This window comes from Euprymna scolopes, chromosome 40 (genome assembly GCF_053919585.1).
Source record: "Euprymna scolopes isolate OS-2025 chromosome 40, ASM5391958v1, whole genome shotgun sequence".
NCBI classification, from domain to species: Eukaryota; Metazoa; Mollusca; class Cephalopoda; order Sepiida; family Sepiolidae; genus Euprymna; species Euprymna scolopes.
Window position 1 is genome coordinate 47,802,438 of NC_136521.1, and position 8,872 is coordinate 47,811,309.

The window sequence follows — 8,872 nt, forward strand, 5'->3', positions numbered from 1 at the left end:
TCTTTTGACTTCGTATTTGTGACTAGGACAGACGTGCCATCCCTGGACTGGCTCAAAAGAGGATCCCTCCATTACGACCAAGAGAGGTTGATATTGGCTGCACAAGACCAGGGCCTCATGACAAACGCCTTCAAAAAGATGTGTGGTCTAAGCAACAATAATAAATGCAGGTTCTGTAGCACTGAGGTTGAGAGTGTGGTCCACCTGATTTCTGGTTGCAAAGTCCTACTTGGAGACGGTTATTATACAGATCGCCATAACGGAGTTTGCAAATACCTTCACTGGAAGATATGTAAGAAACTCAACATTCAGTGTAGTAAAAAATCCTGGGAACATATACCCGAACGAACAGTTGGGAATGACAACTACACTATTCACTATGACTACATAATCCCTACTGCTACATATCTAGAAAACGCAGCTGTTAAACCAGATATAGTGATTTGGGACAGAGCAAACAAAAAAGCGACCATAATAGAGGTCAGTGTACCCAATGATGCAGGGCTTAACAGAGTTGAGAGGGAAAAGATAACAAAGTATCAAGGACTTATGTATGATATAAAACGGAATTGGAAATTAAAAGACGTTTCAATTATACCAGTCATCATAGGAGCAACTGGGCTTATGAAAAAGAACTTTAAAAAGTACATAGCAAGCATACCCGGTGAACCAAGTGCAAGTGAAATACAAACGATTGCACTGAAAGGGACGGCTAGAATCCTGAAAAGATCTCTTGGTTGGACTCACTAAAATAGGGGTAAATGTCAGACATCTGGTTGGATGTCCCATCCCCCCCATAGAAGAAAAAGTTTAAGAAAAATGAAAAAAAAAAAGAGAAAAGTCACATACATCCCAGCTTTATTGAGGTAAGCACAGACATTGCAACTCATGAACAAACAAACTCTACAATCATGAATTAGCTCAGTAGCAACTATAAACAAAATATTTAATTTCAATCCACACTTGATAGGCAAAGATCAACAACACACATGTCCGCACGCACACATATCTTATGCATTCTTCACCAAAAGTTATCGTCTGTAAAAAAAATGTATAAACATTCTTTTTTTGTTTATGTTTGTCTATAAATATAAAAGCGAAAATGTATGTATGTTTGTATGTGTGTTCACTTTTTCTGTATGTCTACAAAAGGCTTTTTTCAGAGAAGCGGTCGGTCGCCTAACAACTTCTTAAAACTTTTTATATCACATATAAATCGTAATATCTCAGAGTTAACAACGAAGCTCGCCTGTCTATTTAATTTGCTTGACTTTGGGAAGATAACTATTCAACATTTGTCGCTCGCCGCATGTGGGTTAGTCTTTTTCCTATAACATCTTGGGAAGTGTTCCCGCAGTAAATGAAATACTATCCCGCAGTCAAACTTGACCTCATTAACTCATTAAAACGGGTACCTGCCAAATCCAAGTAATTAAATAAATTCAAGCGTGTTTCAGTTAGCATCTTGCAGTGGGGCAATTGTTAACGTTGCACTTTTTTTTTTCACACTTTAATTTACAACTTTGCCTCAACGGTTTGGGTTCGATCCTCATACTTACCTACCAAAACATTTTTTTTAACCCCCCACCCCCGGAGTTTCCACACACACCTCCAAACACCCGGGTAACGCCGGGTACCCCTCACTAGTATATATATAAACTCGATATCTATTTGCATTAATTTATGTCGATGAACGTGCAAGCATACCACAACAAATTGGTGACCCCGACGTGAACAGGCAACCTTCTGATCTGGAGTCAAATTAAAAACAAAGGTTGTAATTAAAAATAAGCAGTTATTCACAAACTATTCACACAATATCAATAACTAGTAGGGGTGCCTGGCATTGCTCGAGTGTTTAGGTAGTGCAGTAAGGAACCCTGAATGGGGGAGGGGGGAATCAGTAGCAGGGCTGTCTGTTGCCTGGGTGCGTGTAGGTTGTGTAGTAAGGAATCCTGGGGAGGGGGGATAAAACGTGCTAGTAGTGGGTGGGGGGGATCAAAACAATAGTAGGTAGAGGTGTTAAAAAAAAAACCCTAAAAGGTAGGTAAATGGTAGCATGCTAAAACTGATAATGCGAAAGGGGGGGGGAGGTCTAAAAAATGTGACGTTGATGTCTCCATTGCCCAACCGGAAGTTTTGAATGTTGAAATTAAGCATAGTTAATCCAACTGACGATGACTTGCGAAAATGGCGGTGCAATAATCGACCACTCCTTGTAGAAAACTGACTAGTTGAGGGTGAAGGAATTAATGTCTTTGACCAATTTTTCGATATTTGTCATCCAAAGGGTCCAGCTTCAAAATGATATCAATCTCGTGAAAATCCGTCGCCTGTGGGGAAAATTTTAGCGAGGCATACAGAACACACACACATTTTGGCTTATATATATTTATCTATATATATAAAAGCGAAAATGTATGTTCGCTTTTTGTGTATGTCCAAGAAAGGCTTTTTTCAGAGAAGCGGTCAGTCGGTTCACAACTTTTTAAAACTTTTTATATCACATGTAAATCGTAATATCTCACAGTTAACAACGGAGCTCGCCTGTTTATTTAATTTGCTCGATTTCGGGAAGATAAATATTCAACAGTTTTCACTTGCCGCATGTAAGTTAGGCCTTTTTCTATAATGTTTCCCCCTACCCCCAACGTCTTGGGGGGAGGGGGAAAAAAAAAGCATTCCCGCACTAAATGAAATGCTACCCCGCAGTCAAAAGTTGACCTGATTAAGTCATTAAAACGTGCACCTGCTAATTTAAGTAATTAAATAAATTCAAACGTGTTTCTGTTAGCATCTCGCGGTGGGGCAATGGTTAACATCGCACTTTTTTTTTTCACACTTTAATTTACAACTTTGCCTCAACGGTTCGGGTTCGATCCTCATACTTACCTACCAAAACATTTTTTTTTTATTTTAACCCCCCCCCCCCACCGGAGTTTTCACGCACACCTCCAAACACCCGGGCAACGCCGGGTACCCCTCGCTAGTATATATAGAAAATAAAAAACACCTTTAATCGAATCAAATTCATTAGCCCATCAAAAGTTTTTAACAGTTTACAAAACAAAAAATTACTCACATAACATAACCAACTGTCAACAATACACATTTTTCGTCTTGTAAATAAATGTTTGCATTAAATTAGTAGTACTTTAAATTTTCATCCTAGTAATATTATTAACAAATTTATTTTTTTAATTAACTAGCACTAAACAAAAGCATTATTTATTTAATATTCATGATTTACAGTAAATAAATTAATGCCATAAAAATTAAAAAAAAAAAAACCAAGTTAGATAACTCCATTTATTTTTTTTTGAGTTATCGCCCTTATATTTGAAAGTCTATTTCTAAACAATTTATAACCGGTTCCAATACTTGAATTATTTTTATATGTACTCTTACCCAAACCCTCCTGGCCCTGTCGGTGGGGCATTAGAATACACCGACTGCCCCCCTGCAGAGGGTAAAAGTCCCTCAATGGGGGTCCTGGATATGACCTTAAACTATATCCAGTGGTGAGGCCCCAGCTTGTGGGCTTTGGGGAGTGTGGAGCCACCCTTTAATTGCCATTGCTCCCAGGTCCACTCTGACCCGGAGTGGTAGTACCTGTTAGGGTCCCAACTATGGGTTAAATAGAAACCGACGTGAAAACAACAAATATATTCTATTAAAAAAATTTTTCTTCAAAATCTTTGGATTCGGCATTAAATAACCCGAAAAGGGTTGATATGCCGTAAAACAACTAACCAACCAACCAACCAAAGCCTCCATTAAATGTAAAGTTATATCGCTAATTCAACAGGAAAAATTAATCCATATTCAAAATTGAAAAAAAGGATAATTATACCAGACTAATCTCATAATGTTAAAACATTGTATAGTTTTACTAACACAATTGTTATATCAATTGTTATATGTGTGTGAGTGTGTTCTAACTTTGCGTTTCTATTTCTTATCTAACTGTTTTAACGGACTATTGTCCTTGTGTCCTAAATGTCTTAACGGCCTGTGACTCGTCAAGCATATAATTATTGGTCCCCCTGACAAAAGGAAGGTGGACCTGTAAATTCACCCTTGTCCGTTCGCCCGTTTGTCTGCCTGTATTTTTCTCAATAACTACGCCTTGGAAGTTTTTGAAATTTTGCACAAACATTAAACATGATATGAGTAAAAAAGTAACAGAATGGATTTTCTGGGACCCCCCTCCCCGGTTGCCTTTCGGGTTAAAATGACTAAAATTGACACGTTTGTGCTTATTAAAAAAAAATTAATGCCTTGGATTTTTATAAAACTTTCTGAAAAGTTGTAACTAACTGATTTCTATATAATTTTGTTTGTCTATACTTTACAATAACTCTTGGGTGTGCCCCAGGGGCTCTTTTAGGGCTAATAAAAACACTTCATTTTTGGGACTATTTTATCATATTTGTCCAAAATTTTCTGTATATCTTTTTTTTGCATGACACTGAACTCAAATTTAAATATGTTAAGGCCATGGGGACTTTTGGGGCTAAATGGGGGGGGGGGCAAATGAGGGACTTTTTTTTATACCTCGTTCACTGTGCACTCATGGGGTACCATGCCTGCTTCACTTGTTTATTCTTAATATCTAAGTTTAAGCTCGGGTTTCAAATCCCGGGTTTAGATATGTCTGACTGATGAGCCCAAATGAGGGCGAAACTCGAGTCTTGGATTTCCGGTTTGTTGGCTGTCATGGCTCTTGTGGACTGCGACGTTGTTTGGCTGTGGAAATATATATATATATATATATTCCTGTGATGCATTAACCTGCAAAATTCATTATATATTTTGCAAACCTCTTCCCTCTGATGAGAAGAATTGATCTCTTCGAAACTCCGTGGAATAAATTTTTTATTTTTTCTTTGTATTCCTTGTTGGATAATTAAAATTTTGTATACCTTCCTTACAGGTTTATAAGATTTTTCTTTGAAAATTTGAATAAATTTTCAATATCAAGATTTTTATTTTATATATATATATATATATATATATGCAGTATTTTTTCTCTGAAGCATATTTTATTAAAAAAAATAATAAGCGTTTTTTTTTTCTATTAATTCTGTTTTTGATCCTTTTTAACTTCTGAATAACGGTCTCCACTTCTGGTAGGAACTAGATGATCTTACTGCAATATTCGCCATAAATCCAAGTACTTCTTGAACGGAGGTAAAAAAAAAAGAAGAAAATTGCTAAAAAAACAAACAAACTAAAACCTTCAACAATAGTAGTAACATCTAGAAATGTTTGTTAAGTTATTAAAATAATTAACCAATGAAAAAAAAATATCTATATATACATTATAAAATAACTTATATAAATTGTTAAAAATCAGATTACTCTATCCCTAATAATGAATCCAGGAGGATTGGAAAGTACTCACACTTACAAATATGGCAATTACATCAGTCAGTTCTTGCCAGAAGTGAAGACCATTGTTTGGAAGTTGGAGAGGATCAAAAATATACTTAATAGACGAAAATCGTCTTTTATTTCATGAAATATATGCATACATTTATTTCATGAAATATACACATGCATTTATTTCATGAAATATACGCATGCATTTATTTCATGAAATATACGCACGCATTTATTTCATGAAATATACGCATGCATTTATTTCATGAAATATATGCATACATTTATTTCATGAAATATACGCATGCATTTATTTCATGAAATATATGCATGCATTTATTTCATGAAATATATGCATGCATTTATTTCATGAAATATACGCAGGCATTTATTTCATGAAATATACGCAGGCATTTATTTCATGAAATATACGCATACATTTATTTCATGAAATATATGCATACATTTATTTCATGAAATATACGCATACATTTATTTCATGAAATATACGCATACATTTATTTCATGAAATATACGCATGCATTTATTTCATGAAATATATGCATACATTTATTTCATGAAATATATGCATACATTTATTTCATGAAATATATGCATACATTTATTTTATGAAATATACGCATGCATTTATTTCATGAAATATACGCATACAAGTAATGTATGTACTGACCAAAGAAAGAATCAGTACACAATCATAGTTTTATTTTGGCAAATGCCTATATATTTTACTTTCCGTTTTGCATACGTTTCACAACAAGCAATATTGTCTTTGGTTTTATAGGCTGCTCTTCAGAGGCGAACTTGGCAACAGATTTGATGTACATGTTCCATTTCAGATCAGGAGTAAAGGTCAAGCCCAGAACCTTGTCAAAACATGGAGCCTCCCCAAGACGAGTGCCATCCATTTCAATTGATGCCAGTTGGAGATCAAAGCGTTGATGATGTAGAGATAGAAGCTTGGTTTTAGATGCATTAAAAGTAACCAGTCACCTCTTCCCCCATTGTACCACGCGCCGTTCTACATCATATCAAAAAAAGTGTACGTGTTTACATTTACGTATTTGAGAGATACTTATTATTTTGAAATCTGTGAAAATATAAACCCTTATAGTGCAGTTGTCGCATAATTATGACAAGTCTAGCATCTCTAATAGCAGACGATACTACAGGCAATTTGGGACAAGACCACAGTGTAGTATCTGTTTTGATGCTACACTTCACCTTTTCTATCCTCGATCAGTGGAAGAGAAATCCTTCATGACTGAGATCATTTTTATTTTTGTTCCAGATTGCCCTTTTTTGGAGAGCTTGATTTTCCACCCATTAAAAACCGACCTTGTGTCTAACTCTGCCCTCGTGGGGAGGCAAGTAAATAGGAACAGCACAAATTAACATGAAAATAATACAGTGGATGTGTAATGCGAGTCTAGAAACAGGCTTAGATCTGATGACCTCAGAGGAAGATTAACTATAGACAGTATAGGCAGATAGGTCTTCTTTTTCTAAGCTTTGATATTAACCTTCTTAGTGCGGCTGTTGCACAATCGTGACAAGTCTATCACATTTAATAGCAGATGGCACTAGATGTAAAACTGGTTTTATTTGCAATATAAAACAACAGTACAAATTTGCACAATATTTTCAGCAATTGACTAATACGTGACAATTTTCAATGAGCAGATGGTCAACTTCATTATAAATTCAAGATGGCCACCATCACAATATGCAAATCAGTCAAATTTTAGAATTTATTTTAATAGTCCTACTTATGTTATAAATGTCGTACATATTGTTTGGGCATACAATTAAAGTTTAAGCTTACAGAATCATTAAAATTAAAAGAAAGTTACTTACGCCTGAAAGTATCCTGTACCTCTACAAAGCCACCATTCACCCATGTATGGAGTACTGCTGTCACATTTGGGTTGGTGCATCTGCTACTAGTCTCTCGCTCCTGGACAGGGTCCAAAAGAAAGTCTTCAACCTAATAGGTCCCAAACTGTCATCTAAACTTCAGCCCCTGTCCCACCGACGAAATGTTGCATCCCTCTGCCTGTTTTACAAGTGTTTTAATGGTGGATGCTCTGATGAACTACAAGCCCTTGTACCCCTTCAACGAAAATAAACCCGACAAGCAGCGAAGTCCCACCCCTACACAGTTGAGATCCCTAGATGTAAGAAAGCCTTTTACTCTAATAGCTTCTTCCCCAGAATTGCAGGACTTTGGAATTCTCTCCCGGTTTCCTGCTTCCCCAACTGTACTGATATGCAGAAGTTCAAGTGTAATGTGAACAGACATCTTGCTGCTAAACTCCCTACATAGTACCCCTGCAACTTAGGTCCTCGATAGTAGCCCCCTACATCAAAGTGGCAACGTGCCTTGTTTGGGGTGAAAATGTAATAAAATTTTTAAAAAAAAATCATTAATATGTGCATAAAATATTTTCAATGGCCAGATGATCAATTTCATTATAAATTCAAAATGGCCACCATCACAATACGCAAATCATTCAAATTTACAACTTATTTTAATAATCCTGCTTATACTATAAATTTCATATATATTGTTTGAGAATACAATAAAAGCTTAATCTTGGAGAATTATTTTAAAAATAGGTTAAAAAAAACTCAATTTCTACAAAACAAAATTCAGTGTTCAGTGAGTTAAACATTAAATTTTAAACATTTTCAAGAATTAAAATCATTTCATGGATTTTGATCAACATTTGAACAAGGTTTCTTGACATAAGGTTTAATAGTTTGTTATGTTGAGTTTAATCTTCATAAGGAGATTTAAAAGTAAAACAAATTGTTCAACAAACGGACTGACTAAAATGTGCATGAGAAGATGACAGTCAACCTCATTATAAATTCAAGATGGCAGCCAACAGAATATGCAAATTAGTCAAATTTAAGAAATTATTTTAATAGCCCAACTTATATGCTACAAATGTCGTACATATTATTTTAGCATACAATGAAAGCTTAAACTTACAGAACCATTTTTAAAATAGCCGTAAAAATCATATTTAAAAAAAAAAAATAAAATAAAAATTAGTGCTTAGAGGGTTAATCTATTATGTTTATTTGTATATCCAGCTAAAACCTGCAAAATACACAACCAACACCAACAAAGTTGTTTCTATTCCCTGTGTGTTCGTATATATCAAATTCAATGCAAAATTTAAAAAAAATTACTACTTTCAGGTCAAATGTAGCCAACGATAAGCGTTAGACTGATAGATTCTGACACAAAAAAAAAAAAAAACAGCAATTCTTCCCTCTATGTCAGGAACATTGCTCATGGAAAGTGAGGACTAAAAAAAAAAAAAAAAAAAAAAAAAAAAAAAAAAAAAAAAAAAAAAAAAAAAAAAAAAGAGGATAGGCGCCAAAGTAAATCCAAAGCCAGCTTTCTACTCTCGCAATATATGTAGCCAGACAAACTCATCAAGATACAAAAAGAAAG